This window comes from Arachis ipaensis, chromosome B01 (genome assembly GCF_000816755.2).
Source record: "Arachis ipaensis cultivar K30076 chromosome B01, Araip1.1, whole genome shotgun sequence".
In the NCBI taxonomy this organism is placed as follows: Eukaryota; Viridiplantae; Streptophyta; class Magnoliopsida; order Fabales; family Fabaceae; genus Arachis; species Arachis ipaensis.
Genome location: NC_029785.2, coordinates 90480113 through 90497789, shown reverse-complemented (window position 1 = coordinate 90497789; position 17677 = coordinate 90480113).

The following is a 17677-nucleotide window of genomic DNA, read 5'->3' as shown; positions in this document are numbered from 1 at the left end:
CCAACGTTAGTGACACTCACCTTTGTCACTAACGTTGGATTGAGCCACTATGAGCCACGTTAGTTGCCACGTTAATTACATTAACGTGGAAGCTAACGTGGAGAAGAGGGATGATGAGCCAACGTTAGTGATACTCACCTTTGTCACTAACATTGGAGATGGCTAAAATACCACGTTAGAAGTCACGTTAACCTAGTTAACGTGAACTCTAATGTGGGAAGTAGGGGCGTTCTGAAGCGTTAGTGACAAAGGTAAGTGTCACTAACGCTCTCGAAGATTTGGCAAGCCTATGTTAAAGGCCACGTTAACTATTCTAACGTGAACTCTAACTTAGGGAGAAAGGGGTACTCTCAACATTATTGAAAAAGGTAAACCCCAGTAACGTTTGCGAAGGGCTAAGGGTGAACGTTAGTGGTCACGTTAGTGCCACTAACGTTGAAGTTAACATGGACCACTTTGGGTTAGGAATGTAAGTGAAAAAGGTGATTGTCACTAACGTTCTCAACCCCACATTTTCACTTAACGTTAACACCACTAACGCCCTAAGCTAAAGTCCCTGCCTACTTCACACTTTCTCTGCAAGTAAAGCTGAGCCCACTGAAGAAGATAACTGCTTCAACTCAAAATCCAAAGGCCCATATCCAAGACTTGAAGAGCCAACTAGAAGATCAGAAGAATAGTATAAATAGGGAGAGCTTTGAACTAGAAAGGAGCTTTTGGCATTATTAGAATTACTCTCTGTATTTTACTTTCTCTGCACTTCTAGTTTAACTTTCAGAATGTACTCTCCATCTTTGCTTTCTATACCCAGAGCTATGAACAACTAAACCCCTTTCATTGAGTTAGGGAGCTCTGTTGTAATTTGATGGATTAATAATAGTTTTCATTATTCTTCTTCTTTCTTTTCTCTTGATTTTACTAGAAAGCTTTCAATCTTCATCCAATTGAGTAGTTATCTTGGAAAAGAAGCTATTCATACTTGGATCTCTTCTGAACCTTGGAAAAGGGATGAAGAGATCATGCTAGAAATGTTTTCTCATGTTGGACCAAATTGGGATTTGGGCGGATATGGTGACATATAATTCTCCCAATACTTTGATTTGGAAAAACATGTGGTATAATCAGTGACCACACTTCATCTCTTCTCATGAGTAATTAGACCAAGGAATTGGCTATTGATCTGATTTGAGAAATTGAATTACCAAGGAATTGGAATTCAATCACTTAAGATTGCCAAGGAGATCAATGAATGCATTGATTGAGGAAGAGATAAAAATGAACTTGATCCGGAGAATGCAACATCTCCTAAGCCCAATGAATTCCCCATTTCTAATCTTACCCATTCTCTTTACTTTATGCCATTTACTTTCATGCTAAACTTCCCTTCCCCATTTAAGATTCTGCAATTTACTTCCCGTGATTTATTTTCTGCTATTTACTTTTTCGCCATTTAATTTCCTGCAATTCTCAACTCACTTTCTGCTTAGCTCAAATAGAATATTCTTCCAATTAAAGTTGCTTGCCCAATCAATCCCTATGGGATTCGACCTCACTCTACTGTGAGTTTTTACTTGATGACAATTCGGTATACTTGCCGAGGGAGATTTGTTAAGGGACAAGTTTCTGTGCATCATGTTTATGGCACCGTTGCCGGGGATTGATTTTGTATCAATAATGATTAAATTGGTGGATAACTAGATTGAGCATTTTTTTTTATTTTGTTTGGTTTAGGTTCATTTGAGTAATTTACTTTCATTTTAGCTATTTTCTCCCCTTTCCCTTACCCATTTTCTTAGTTGTTTACAATTCAGTCACTAACCCACTAACTGTTTGATATATTGCATCACTCACACTAACAGCATTTCTGTAGAAATTACTGTCTGCATCTATCTTTCTTGTTTTTGCCTTGTTGGTTGTATGACAGGTAGAAGAAGCGGGGCTTCAACTTCCTTTGATTCTGAACCTGAGAGGACCTTCCTTAGATTAAGGAAGGAAGCAAGAGGAAAGAAAGTAGTTGGTGCTGAGGAAGATGAAGAGTACTTTGAACCAGACATGGAGGAGAATATTGAGAACCATCATGAAGAAGAGGCTCATAACCATGGCAGAGAAAGTCCAGCGCATCAGGCTGGACAAGAGAGAAGAGTTCTGGGTTCTTACATCAACCCAAACCCAGGAAACTGTGGAAGTAGCATCCAAAGGCCAACCATACATGCCAACAACTTTGAACTAAAGCCACAGCTCATCACCCTTGTTCAGAACAATTGTTCATTCGGAGGAAGTGTCCATGAAGACCCCAATCAACATCTAACCACCTTCCTGAGGATATGCGATACTGTGAAGTCTAATGGTGTTCATCCTGATACCTATAGACTACTTCTGTTTCCCTTCTCGCTCAAGGACAAAGCATCTAAATGGCTAGAATCCTTTCCAAAGGAGAGTTTAGCAACCTGGAAAGATGTGGTGAACAAGTTCTTGGCAAGATTCTATCCTCCTCAATGGATCAACAGGTTGAGAGCTGAGGTACAAACATTCAGGCAGCAGGATGGTGAGACTCTATATGAAGCATGGGAGAGGTTTAAAGACTTGACAAGAAGATGCCCGCCAGATATGTTCAATGAATGGGTGCAGTTGCACATTTTCTATGAAGGCCTTTCGTATGAATCAAAGAAGGCAGTAAACCACTCATCCGGGGGATCTCTGAATAAGAAGAAGACCATTGAAGAAGCCATAGATGTCATTGAGACTGTAGCAGAGAATGACTACTTCTATGCTTCTGAAAAAGGCAACACTAGAGGAGTGATGGAGCTGAACAATGTGGATACACTGCTAGCTCAAAACAAGATAATTGCCAAGCAATTAGCTGACCTCACCAAGAAGATGGAGAGAAATCAAGTAGCAGCAATCACCACTTCAGCAGAAACCCAAGAAGGAGTGAATGAAGAAGCAGAGGGTGACGAGAAACAAGCCAACTACATTGGGAATTCACCTAGGCAGAATCATGACCCATACTCCAAAACGTATAATCCTGGTTAGATGAACCACCCAAAATTTGGGTGGGGAAATCAACAAGACTAAGGCCAAGATCAGAGACGCCATAACCCCAATAACAATGCAACTCACCAACACTCCACATAGAGGATCTAGACTTGGTTTTCTAGTCTCTGGGTCCTGAGATCTGATTTCCCATTTTCAATTCTCTGTTTACTGCTTAATATGTTCATTTACTTTTCTGTTTCAGATCCGATTCAATCCCAATTCCGTTTTACTCTTCTGTTTAATGCAATTCAACTTTTCCTTGTTTAAATTCTGCAAATCCAAACCCCAATTCCCTTTACAATTCCAGCCGTTTATATTTCTTGCACTTTAAGATTCCACTATTTACATTTCTTGCATTATAAGTTTCTGCTATTTAATTTCTTGTTCTTTAAGATTCAGCACTTTAATTCCCTGTTCTCTTTACTTCCATGCAATTTAATTTCTGCACATCACAAAACACTCAACCAAATCTTGATTCGCTTGACTAAATTAACCACTAAGCTAAAATTGCTCAATCCTTCAATCCCTGTGGGATCGACCTCACTCCCGTGAGTTTTTTATTACTTGATACGACCCGGTACACTTGCCGGTTAGATTTGTGTGTTTTGGGGCAACCAAAGAAACAAAAGATGAACCTAAAGGCCAGCAATGATGATGATGAGAAGAAGGAAAGCAAGTGAACTTCAACAGGTTGTATTGTTAAGTGACTGTTTTGCATCAAATATTGCTGTAATTGAAAGTTGGATTGTATCCTTATCTGCCATGCTTGTCTGCATAGTATAGTTTTTCTTTTACCACTGCCTGCCTGCATAGCATAGTCTTTCTTTATAATTCAATAAGCAAGAGGCTTGATCATTCACAACATTCTTATCTTCAAAACTTGTTTGCACTCAATTTTCAAGAACTGCATCACATGAAAGTTCTTTGAAAAGAAGGATTGAGGAATCAATCAATTTTGAGACAAGCAAAAGATTGGGAGAAGTGGTGGTTCTAGTTGTGTGATTTTGTATTGGGGTTGCATGCTTGTGAAAACTTACATGGGAGCTCATAGGCAGGACATGAAGTTCAAAGAAGTATTGTGGAGATTCTCAAAAATTTATTGATCCAAGAAGCAGCAAACAAAACAAAAGAAAATAAATAAAATACAAAAGCAAAAAAAGATCATGGCCCAAGGCTCTGAGCATCAATTACAGGGCAGAAAAAGAAAGAAAGAAACAAAAACTCAAAGAGTTGTTATCCTAGTAAATGCTTGTGGTTGAAGTGTGTCAAGGAAAGAGGCTTGAGCAAGTAAATCCTTAGGGGTGCTTTAACACCTAATACCTTAAAACCAACTGGTTTAGGAGTATTGATTGAAAGCTTATCTAAAGAGCCGCTTTGAGACATGATACTTAGAGTCGAGGCCAAAGCACAGAAACTATAAGCTGCTTCAAGGTGATTACATATAAAGAGATCTCCATGATACCATTTGGATGAAAATCCTAACACCTACGACTCCCAATATGTAAGGACTAGTGAGCACTGAAGCCCTTGCATGAGCATATGATTTAGAGTTCACCCCACTGTTACTTGATCATTTCACTCACTGTACTTTACAAGTGTTCGTCAATCCATCTTAATTGAAAGAACCTCTGAATTTCCCATTTCCCATTTTCAATTCTCTGTTTACTGCTTAATATGTTCATTTACTTTTCTGTTTCAGATCCGATTCAATCCCAATTCCCTTTTACTCTTCTGTTTAATGCAATTCAACTTTTCCTTGTTTAAATTCTGCAAATCCAATCCCCAATTCCCTTTACAATTCCAGCCGTTTACTGGTGCACAAAATTGTTACTTGGTGCACAAAATTGTTATTCTCTTACAATTTCGCACACTTAGGCCCTCCTATCCATTGATGCTCAAAGCCTTGGGATCCTTTTGAATTGCCCTTGCCTTTTGGTTTTAAGGGTTATTGGCTTTTTCTGCTTGCTTTTGCTTTCTTTTTTTTTTTCTTTTTTTTTTTCTGCAAGCTTTGTTCTATGCTGCTTTTTCTTGCTTCAAGAATCATTTTTATGATTTTTCAGATTATCAATAACATGTCTCATGTTCATTATTCTTTCAAGAGCCAACATATTTAACAGTCTTAAACAACAAATTCAAAAGACATATGCACTGTTCAAGCATTCATTCAGAAGACAGAAAGCATTGCCACCACATGTTGCTAATTAGAATTTTTCTTATTAAAAACTCGAAATTTTATTGCCTCTTATTCAAAAGATCTACTATTTTATTCATGTTTGCTGATGATGAGAAAAATAGACTATAACTTAATTGGGAATAAAATCAAACTAGACACTAATTACTACTAATGATCATGTAATGAAGACACAAACATAGATAAGCACTTAACATAGAGAAAACGAAAAACAGAGAAAGTAAGAACAAGGAACAAGTCCACCTTAGTGATGATGGCATTTCCTTCTTGAGGCACCAATGATGTTCTTGAGCTCTTTTATGTCTCTTCCTTGCCTTTGTGGCTTGATTCCTAGTGATTTTTGGTATTTCTATCCTCAGTTGCTTCCAATAATTATGTGGAGGGAAGTGCATCCCCTGAGGTATCTCTTGATTTGCAGCCACATGTTCTACCACTGAGCTATAGATCCTTTACATAATTGTTTTACCACACCAAACTTAGAATGTTGCTCGCCCTCGAGCAAAAGAAGAGGGAAGGTGGGGATCCTGCGGGGTCCACAGATCTTGAAATGATCCTGTGAGGTCCACAGATATTGAGGTGTCAAGGCGTTTACATCCCTACACCAATTTGGGCATGCAAAATGCCCTTGCACACAACTCTGGGCGTTCAGCGCCAGGTTGGTGCCCATTTTGGGCGTTTAACGCCCCTTTGCTGCCATTTCTGGCGTTGAACGCCAGAACCATGCTTGTTCTGGGCGTTCAGCGCCAGGATGCTCCCATTCTGGGCGTTCAGCGCCAGAACTATGCTCTGTTCTGGCGTTGAACGCCAAACAGATGCTCCTCCAGGGTGTGATTTTTCTTCTGCTGTTTTTGATTCCGTTTTTGAAATTTTTTTTGTTTATTTTGTGACTCCACATGATCATGAACCTAAGAAAACATGAAAAACAATAAAAATAAGAATTAGATAAACATTGGGTTGCCTCCCAACAAGCGCTTCTTTAATGTCCTTAGCTGGACCTTGCTGAGCTTTTAATCTAGCTTCAGCCTTGAGCATTCTTGCTCAATGTTGCCTTCTAGATAATGCTTGATTCTCTGTCCATTGACAATGAACTTCTTATCAGAATCAATATCTTGAAGCTCCACGTAACCATATGGTGATACACTTGTAATCACGTATGGTCCCATCCACCGGGATTTCAGTTTCCCGGGGAATAGCCTGAGTCTAGAGTTAAACAACAGAACCTTCTGTCCTGGTTCAAAGATTCTAGATGACAGCTTTCTGTCATGCCACTTTTTTTATTTTTCTTTATACAGCTTGGCATTTTCGAAAGCTGTGAATCTGAACTCCTCTAGCTCATTTAGCTGGAGCAATCTTTTTTCTCCTGCTAATTTGGCATCAAAGTTTAGGAATCTGGTTGCCCAGTAGGCCTTATGTTCCAGTTCCACGGGCAGGTGACATGCCTTACCATACACCAGTTGGTATGGAGAGGTCCCTATAGGGGTCTTGAATGCTGTTCTGTAAGCCCACAGAGCATCATCCAAGCTCCTTGCCCAATCCTTTCTACGGGTATTTACTGTCCGTTCCAGGATTCTCTTTAATTCTCTGTTAGAGACTTCAGCCTGCCCATTGGTTTTTGGATGATATGGAGTGGCCACCTTGTGGCGAATTCCATACCGAACCATGGCAGAGTAAAGCTGTTTATTGCAGAAGTGCGTGCCCCCATAACTTGGTTCTCTGTCCCTTTTCTGTCTCTTGTTTCTATATCAAACTCTTACAGAAGCAACACCCATCTGATGAGCCTGGGTTTTGAATCCTGCTTTGTGAGTAGATATTTAAGAGCAGCATGATCAGAATACACACTCATTTTTGATCCTACTAAGTATGATCTGAACTTGTTAATGGCGTAAACCACTGCAAGTAGTTCTTTTTCTGTGGTTGTGTAATTCTTCTGGGCATCATTTAAAACGCGACTGGCATAATAAATGACATGCAGAAGCTTGTCATGCCTCTGTCCCAATACTGCACCAATGGCATGATCACTGGCATCACACATTAACTCAAATGGCAATGTCCAGTCTGGTGCAGAAATGACTGGACTGATTTACCTTTTTATTTATTTTATTTTATAAGAAGTAAATACTTAAATAAAATAAAATAACTAAAAAGAATTTGAATTTTGAAATTTTTTTTTTCGTAAAAAAAAAATTAAAATTAATTAGTTAAAAAAACATAAATTTTTGAAAAAGAGGGAGGATATTTTCGAAAATTAGAGAGAGAGAGAGTTAGTTAAGTAGTTTTGAAAAAGTTAAGAAACAAACAAGAAGTTAGTTAGTTAGTTGCAACAAATTTTGAAACTAGCTTATACCACGGAGATTCTGATTAAGGAATCTAAGAGATACTCATTCAATCGTATATAGAACGGAGGTGGTTGTTAGTCACACGTTCATGTGGGGCCTACTTGGTGTGTGCTGGGCTGAGACTTAAGTCATTCACGTGCAGAGGCCATTTGTGGAGTTGAACGCCAGTTTTTATGCCAGTTTGGGCGTTCAACTCCAGTTTTAGATCCTTTTCTGGCGCTGGACGCCAGAATTGGGCAGAGAACTGGCGTTGAACGCCAGTTTACGTCATCTATCCTTGTGCAAAGTATGGACTATTATATATTGCTGGAAAGCCCTGGATGTCTACTTTCCAACGCAATTGGAAGCATGCCATTTTGAGTTCGGTAGCTCCAGAAAATCCACTTTGAGTGCAGGGAGGTCAGAATCCAACAGCATCAGCAGTCCTTTTTCAGCCTGAATCAGATTTTTGCTCAGCTCCTTCAATTTCAGCCAGAAAAATACCTGAAATTACAGAAAAACACACAACTCATAGTAAAGTCCAGAAATATGAATTTTTCCTAAAAACTACTAGAAATAGACTAAAAACTAACTAAAACATACTCTAAACTATATGAAATTATCCCCAAAAAGCGTATAAAATATCCGCTCATCATTTACATTTCTTGCACTTTAAGATTCCGCTATTTACATTTCTTGCATTCTAAGTTTCTGCTATTTAATTTCTTGTTCTTTAAGATTCAGCACTTTAATTCCCTGTTCTCTTTACTTCCATGCAATTTAATATCTGCACATCACAAAACACTCAACCAAATCTTGATTCGCTTGACTAAATTAACCACTAAGCTAAAATTGCTCAATCCTTCAATCCCTGTGGGATCGACCTCACTCCCGTGAGTTTTTTATTACTTGATACAACCCGGTACACTTGCCGGTTAGATTTGTGTGTTTTGGGGGAAATTTATTTTTCACCAAAATACTCATCAGTCATACCAACACCCACCCAATAACACCTCTCAACATCCATACCAAAGTCAAAATGGCCCTTCTCATCCTTCCAATCTCAACACTCCATCATCGGAAGAAAGACTATCAAGGATTGAGACTCTACTTGAAGGCATATGCAAGGAGATTCAAGATAACAAGGTGTTTAAAGAGGAGGTGCGAGCCAATATCAAGAATCAGGGAGACACCATCAAGAGGCTAGAATTTCAAGTGGGATACCTATCTGAGAAGATTCCCAAACCTACCGATAGCTTCCCAAGTGACACAGGGAAAATCCGAGAGGTGAAGCAAAGAAAGTCAGATAGGAAGATTGCAAGATGGTTACTATAAGTGATAAGGAGACTGAGGAAGAGCCGAACAAACCATCTATCTGAGAAGATTCCCAAACCTACTGATAGCTTCCCAAGTGACACAGAGAAAAATTCGAGAGGTGAAGCAAAGAAAGTTAGATGGGAAGATTGCAAGATGGTTACTATAAGTGACAAGGAGACTAAGGAAGAGCCGAACAAACCATCAGAACAACCTGAAGATACATCACCAGGAAAGCAGGAAGAGAAGCATCAAGAAACCACAATTACACAGAAGGAGCTGCTGAGACTCTATGCACCCTTTCCCCAATTACTCAATGGTGGTGTAGAGAAGAGAATATACTCAAGGTTTCTTGACATATTTGCATCTCTCCATTTAAACATACCATTCATCAAGGCCCTCCAACAAATGCCTTCATACATTAAGTACATGAAGGAGCTGCTGACTAGGAAAAGCTCACTCAAGGGAGGACAAACCATAGTGATGAATAAGGAGTGCAGTGCTCTCATTCAACCGGAGCTGCCTACAAAAAGGAAGGACCCAGGGAGTTTTCACATTCCCTGTGCCATAGGAGAAACAATGTTTGATAAAGGACTCTGTGATCTGGGAGCAAGCATTAACTTAATGCCTTTATCCCTTATGAAGAGGCTGCAAATCAATGAGCTGATGCCCACAGACGTAGTCATCAGGCTGGCGGACAAAACTCAAAAACAAGCAATAGGAGTGGTTGAAAACGTGCTAGTGAAGGTTGGGAACTACTTCCTTTCCACAGACTTTGTCATACTGGAAATGGAAGAAAGTCATCTTCACCCAATCATATTGGGAAGACCATTCTTAGCTACAGCCAGAGCGCTCATAGATGTGGAGCGAGGAGAGCTAATATTGAGGGTACATGACGAACAACTCACCTTCAATGTCTTCAAACCCTCACAAGAAGCAAGTCAGGAAGGCAAGGAACTAAGGACAGAGCATGATAGAGCAATGGTGGGTGAAACAAGCATTGAGGCACAAGCTGTACACTCAGGAATTTCTTTGGGTGATGAACAAAATAATCAGCAGCTGTCACAGCCAAAGGAAACTCAAGTGGAGCCAAAACCACCAGAATCATATGGGACCAGCAACAAAATCCCCCTAGGAAAAGAGACCACAAAGAGCAGGATAACAGCAAAAGAAACAAAGAAGAAGATACCAAGGAGATGATGGAACAAAAAGATCCTTACAGAAGATTTCTCTTCAAGGGATAAAGTGATCTCAGCTTACTTCCTAGATATCCCACCTCATCTCCCCACCATCCATCTCAGTTACCTAAGGTTTTCAACATCAACAAAGTTCTCCCCCTAGAACATGTAGAGATCATTGATGAAGCCAATGGATATAGGTTTACTGCAAGAGGGGAAGATTTGAAGCATTACCAACCACCCTGACAAAGGAAGAACGTCAAGCTAGTGACGCTAAAGAAGTGCTTCGTTGGGAGGCAACCCAACCTAAGGTAGTTCTCTTTTCATTTGCATTTTAATAAAAATCACAAGTAGTTTCCCCCGTATTGTGAGGAGCTAAGTTTGGTGTTACACACCAAAATAATACATGAGTGAGTGTGTAATTCTAAGTTTAGTGTTCCACCAAAGATTTCAATTAGAATCACACTACACTCCTTCAAGGGCAAATTGCTAGATCCAACCAATCAGGAGAACCACTTAACAGTAGTTAGTTTCTAGTTGTCTTGCTGATAACAACACATGAGATTTTCTGCATGCATTCAACCTGCTGTATTAGGCAAGGAACTAAGTTTGGTGTTTACACACCAAGTTAAGTTCCGAAATGCACAAGAATACATGCATACTAACTATCTCTCAAGTGCTTTGGGGACAAGCAACTTCCAATAACTTTTTAGGGATTCAATCAATCTTTTGGAAAAACAGTGCACCATCATCCAAGGAAGTGAGGAAGGATGCAGAAGCTATGGAGGATGACAACAAATGGGTAGCTGGAAGGCATCACCAAAAGGTTGTATTGTTACTTGATTCCATATGCTTGTAAATAATCAATTTGGAAGTCTGAATGTGCCCTTGATTAATAGTCACTCTTTAAGCTTAATTCACTAGAATTTGATGTTTATTTTTGCTTAGGTCTATGCTTACTAGTCAAGTTGCCTATTTACATTTTCATCTTGCTTATTGTATGCTTGTCCTTTTAAGCTAAATAAAAAAAGAGATGTTATGAAAGACCAGAGTGATGTTCAAGTTGTGGAGTAGGTTCTTAAATTTGTGGTGTAGTAATCACTTAGCTAAGTTGGTTCACCAACAAGGTGGGAAGGCAACTATTTGTCCTGAATCATATACTTGAAACACACCCCATGAGACTAGCTAAATAATAAGATCCTAATAAGAAAAAGGAAAAGAACAATAAGAGTTGAAAAAGAAAGAAAAGTTAATAAAGAATAAGGCTAGGCACCAAGGGCTTGAAACTTGAGGGATGTATCTGTAGTGCTCTTGTACCAAGGATCCGCTTGGATGAATAAGTTCTTAGGAGTGCTTCACCACTTGGTAAGGTGGGTTAACTAACCCGGGATCATCAACTAAAAATCCACTATCAAGAGCAACCTTGCTACAGAACATTTAGTAACCCAAATAGGTGCTGGACACCAAGACCTCAAGGAAAAAAAATAACAAACCATGTGCCTGTGGTGTGCATGTATGGGGGAGAGAAACTTGAGGGAGTAAGTCCTTAGGGGTGTTTCAACACCCAGCACCTTGAACCAACTGGTTCGGGAATGTTGGCTGAAAGCTTATCTTAAAGAGTCCCTGATGAGAGAACTTTTGCGTGGTATAGAAATTTACGGATAAATCCTCGTTGCAAGTATAGTTTCTAAACCTTCAAAAGTCCTTTCATACAAACGTTTTGGTTGTCAAAAGTAATAAACCCCTTTTAAAAATTGATAACCGAGTATTCAAACCTCGGGTCGTCTTCTCAAGGAATTGTACGGAGGTATGTTCATATTATTGGTTATGAGTTTGTAAATTGGGTATAGGAAGTAAGGTGGGAATGTGTTATATGGAAAATAAAATAAAATAATAATAACAAAAGAAACTCTTGGCAAAGTATGAAGAACTGGAGGTCCTATCCCAGTTATCCTTATCAATTGTAATGAGAATTGGATTTTTCTCCCACTTTATTAACCTCTAACTATGAAGGTAAGTTAAGTGGATGAATTAATTCTTGAAGAATTCCAATTCTCAGTCAACAAAGAGTTTGATAACTTAAGAGTCACCAATTATTTAACCAAAGCCAAAAGGGGAGAAATTCTACTTGAATGAAAATAATTTGGATAAATCGAGAACTTTAATAAATTAGAGAAAGCAATCATAAGTCTGGAATACTTCAATTAACTCTAGTAAAGACATCAAATGTAACATGGAAAAGTTCATAAATTAAATTGGGAAAATAAATAAAAATAAAGAACCTGGGATTGAGAGCTACTCCTAAAACTAAGAGAAATCTTAATCCTAATCCTAAGAGAGAGGAAAGAACCTCTCACTCTAAAAATTACATCTACTCCTAAAATTGTGAATATGAAAGCCCCCTCATGAATGGATGTATTCCTCCACTTTATAGCCTCTAATCTGTGTTTTCTGGGCCGCAAACTGGGTCAAAAACAGTCCATAATTCGCTGGTTTCGAATTTTGCCACGCTGGATTCCCGTTACTGCGATGTGGCCGCATGGAACACACGGTCACGTCACCTAGCTTCAGGGGAACTATAGCATATTATATATCAAATCGAATCTCCGGACGTTAGCTTTCCAACGCAACTAAAACCGCGTCGTTTGGACCTCTGTAGCTAAAGTTATAGCCGTTTGAGTGCGAAGAGGTCAGGCTGGACAACTTAGCAATTTCTCCAACTTCTTGTATTCCTTCCACTTTTGCATGCTTCCTTTCTATCCTCTGAGACATTCCTACCCTGTAATCTCTGAAATCACTTAACACACATATCAAGGCATCTAATGGTAATAAGAGAGGATTAACAATAAGCAATTTTAAGCTCAAAGAAGCATGTTTTCAATCAAAGTACATAATTAGGAAGGCAAATGTAAAACCATGCAAATAGTATGAATAAGTGGGTAAAGAGTAGATAAAAACCACTCAAATGAGCACAAGATAAACCATGAAATAGAGGTTTATCAACCTCCCCACACTTAAACAATAGCATGTCCTCATGCTAAGCTCAAGAGAAACTATAAAGGTGAAGAGGAATGATAGAATGTATGAAATGCAACCTACCTATATGAATGCAACTACATGCAAAAATGTTTCTACCCTACTTGGTTAAAAGCAAATATGTTCTCCAAGACAAACATAAATCAGATTTCACTAATTCAAATTATACAATAAGAGACAAGTAAACTTGTAAGAAGACAGCTCATGAAAGCAGTGAACATAGAATCAAGCGTTGAAACCTCACTGGTAGTGTATATCACTCTAATCTCTCAAGTGTATAGGGTTATTCACTCTACTCTTCTCTAGTCATGCTTTCTAAAATCGTGTTCTTCATCTAACCAATCAACATATATTTAATGTACCAATGCAAACATCATGAGGTCTTTTCAAGGTTGTAATGGGGTTGAGGTAAAGGTAAGGATATATGTATGGCCAAGTGAGCTATAATATGAATCTTCAATTAACCTAAGCTCTCACCTAATATACATATACTCTATATACATTTAAATTCATGCCTAGCTACCCATAATTCCCACTTTTGTATAATTTCCGTACTCATGTACCAAATTTTCTTTAATTTTTATCACATGTGCATTGATCTTTTATTAACTTAACATTGGGGTAATTTTGTCCCCTTATTTATTTATTTATATTATATATATTTTTTTTTTTCTTTTTTTTTTGTAGAGAAATAAACATAACTTATCAATGCACATGGATTTTCTATTATTTTATCTATTTTGGTTTTTCATGAGTAGGTTCCCAAATTCCTAATATTCAAATAAATTAGAAACATGTTACATTCCCTTATCAACCCATGTTCCCACAATTTTCCCACACTTATTTGATACACAATCTCTATCTTAAGCTAACCAAAGATTCAATTGGGATAATTAATTTGTTTTTCGCTTAAGGCTAGTGATGTGATAAAATATAGAACAAATGGGGATTAAAAGGCTCAAAGTGGCTGACAAGGGTGATTTAAAGGGTAGGCTTATTTGGGATAAGTGAGCTAAAATCAAACAATGGCCTCAATCATATGCAAGCATGTAAATATATTAAATATTGGACATATAGAATGGAACAAAGCTAAGATTGCAATCATAGAGAAGTAAACACACAAGAATAAAAATTTATGGTTAAATAATGTAACCATATAAATAAGCTCAAAATCTCACAGTTTGTGTGTTCTTTGGCTTAAAAACCATGTTCCAAATACAACTTCAAACAAATTTAACACATAAAAATTTTTAAATTTTTTTTAAATTAGTGAAATTTTTTTTTTCAAAAATAGGATCTTAAAAAGAGATTTATTATTTTAACCAAGTAGTAACTAAATGCACAAAATTAAATAAATATGCAATCAAATATGCAGATGCAACAATGAACAAATAAAGAAAATAAGATTATTGGTGTTGAAGAGAAAGTACTAACCCACAGAGATCGGTATCGACCTCCCCACACTTAAAGATTGCACCGTCCTCGGTGCATGCTGAGATGTGCAGGTGGACGGGTTGTTCCAACTGATGCTTTCTTTCAAGGAATGTGCAGATGGACTTGTTTGTCTCCCCTTATAAAAGTTTCTCCCTTTTTTCGTCTTCGGTGGCCAGCCTGAAAGAAGAGAAAAAAAGAGGAACAGTAACCCAGAAAAAAAGATAAGAAAATAAATGAGCAACAATGGGGGAGAGAGTGGGGGAGGAGAGATAATATAAATTCATGTCAATGCAAAATTAATACATATATAAAAGATTGGAGTTGATTTAAATAAAATTACTCAATCAGAATTAAACAAGTCACTAAGCACCAAGAAAATACCAGAAAAGATGTAACAGTTGAATAAGAATATTTGAACACCAATAATAATTTTAGAAAAAAAAATAAAAAGATGCAATGAATGAAAGTATGCAAATAAATTAAATAAAATAGAATGAAAGTGAGAGAAATAAAGAAAGGAAGAAGAAAGAAATAAGAAAAGATAAGAAGAATAAGGATTCGGAGAAGAAAAGATAAGAAAATTGGCACTAATCAGGATAGGTTGTGCGACGCTGGTGACGCGGTCGCGTGGTGCGCAAATAACGTTAGGCGACGCGGACACGTGGGGCATGCGATCGCGTGACTTGATTTGTGCTGGTGGCGCGAGTACAGCCTCGCGGTCGCACAACTCTCTGTTCAAAACTTAGTATTGCCAAAATCCTGGGTGACGCGGTCGCGTGGTTGACGCGATCGCGTGAGTGGCCATCATGGGGATATGACGCGGACGCGTGTGGCACGCGTTCGCGTGTGGCACGCGTTCGCGTGGTGAGGCTTGGGCTTCCAACACGATTCCAGCCCAACTCTAGCTCAACATTCGGCCATGCACCCGGTTGACGTCGATTTTCAGGTCACGCGGCCGCGTGGGTGACGCGGTCGCGTGGAAGGCCATTATTCCCAGGTGACGCGGACGCGTGGGGCATGCGTCCGCGTGGGTAGAATTGTGCCATTGGCACGCCTCCAGCGCTGCTCCTGCGAAACTCTCTATTCATATTAATATTGTCTCCCATCTCCTTGCGACGCGGACGCGTCGCTGATGCGGTCGCGTCGCGTGCTCGCTTTTTTTTTTTAATCTGAAAAAATGCAGAATGCAGTGTTAATATCAATGTGATGCAAAACTCCAGGTTCAATATAATAAAATAAAATAAAACTATAAAACAAATAAAACTAAATAAAAAATGAAAAAGGAACAATCATACCATGGTGGGTTGTCTCCCACCTAGCACTTTTAGTTAAAGTCCTTAAGTTGGACATTTGGGGAGTCCTTTGTTATGGAGGCTTGTGCTTGAACTCATCCAGGAATCTCCACCAATGTTTGTGATTCCAATGGCCTCCGGGATCCCAAACTAGGCGCAGAAAGCCTTCAAGCAAGTTAAAGCAAGTGACAAGGCCCCAAGAGTGTTGATTTCTGGGATGAATTCCGGGGTCCCAGACCTTGCCTTTGCACCCATCTTTTGGTTGAGCAATATTATTCCATCCGGGTGGCAAGCAGTCTGAATTCCCACGTAAGCAGCCAAACAACTTCCTAGACCCATTCAGTGGAACTTTACACCAACCTTTACATTTAAACTTTAAGCTTTCAACTATAATGAACCTTGCAGGACAATTCTTACCACTGACCGTTTTTCTCTTACTCTTAATGCCACAAAGAGCTCTAAGTTGACCATCCATCTCCAATAGCCCATATTCAAGTGGAATTAGAAAGCTAAGGGATATGAATTTTACCCACTTGAATGTTGTGAAGGATGATGGAAACTTAAGGGGAGGTGTTTTTAATGAAATTGCAAGCTCCACTCCCTTGTGCTCTTCTCTGATAATTACCACCTCTTTGCAAGCTTCTTCAATTTCAACCTCTTCCTCTTGGTAGCTTTCTTCCAATTCAATCTTCTCTTCATCGCTTTCCAAGGGCATGGGAGGTTGTGCTTCTTCTTCTTGAATCTCCATCTCTTGATCAACCTCTTCCAAGTCTTCAACTGTGATATGCCTTGGAGGTTGTACACCCTTCGCAGCAACAATTTCAAACGTCTTGGAAGGGGGTTCTATGACTAGACTTTCCCATGGAGGTTCTGCATCTCCTAAGTCTTCAACCAACTCTTCTTCTTGAATGATGATAGCTTCTTCTACTTGTTCAAGTATGAATTCATGCTCTGTCTTGTCCACTGGAGCCTCTAGTATCTCCTTCCTGCTACGCACTTCATTAGACTGTTCACATGGGGTCAAGATAAAAATTTTAAAAATAAAAATCTGAAATTAGATTTTTTTTTCGAAAAAAATTAATAATAAAAAAATATTTTTGAATTTAATGAGGAGAGAGAAAAACAATAAAATGACACCAAATTTCAAATATTTTAGATCAAAATGAAGAAAACAACTAAGAACAGCTTGAAGGTCAAGATGAATGCTAAGAACAAATTTTTGAAAAAATTTTTAATAACTAAATAAAAACCAAAAACCTCTTAATTTATGAAAAAGAAAAAAATAAAAATAAAAATAAAAACAAATAAACAAGCAAAAGAAAAAATATTTACAATAACCAATAATAAGGCACACGTTTGCAATTCCCCGGCAACGGCGCCATTTTGATGAGAGAACTTTTGCGTGGTCTAGAAATTTGCGGATAAATCCTCGTTGCAAGTATAGTTTCTAAACCTTCAAAAGTTCTTTCATACAAACGTTTTGGTTGTCACAAGTAACAAACCCCTTTTAAAAATTGATAACCGAGTATTCAAACCTCGGGTCGTCTTCTCAAGGAATTGCAGGGAGGTATGTTCTTATTATTGGTTATGAGTTTGTAAATTGGGGTTTAGTAAGTAAGGTGGGAATATGTTATATGGCAAATAAAATAAAATAATAATAATAAAAGAAACTCTTGGCAAAGTATAAAGAACTGGAGGTCCTATCCCAGTTATCCTTATCAATTGTAATGAGAATTGCATTTTTCTCCCACTTTATTAACCTCTAACTATGAAGGTAAGTTAAGTGGATGAATTAATTCTTGAAGAATTCCAATTCTCAGTCAACAATGAGTTTGATAACTCAAGAGTCACCAATTATTTAACCAAAGCCAAAAGGGGAGA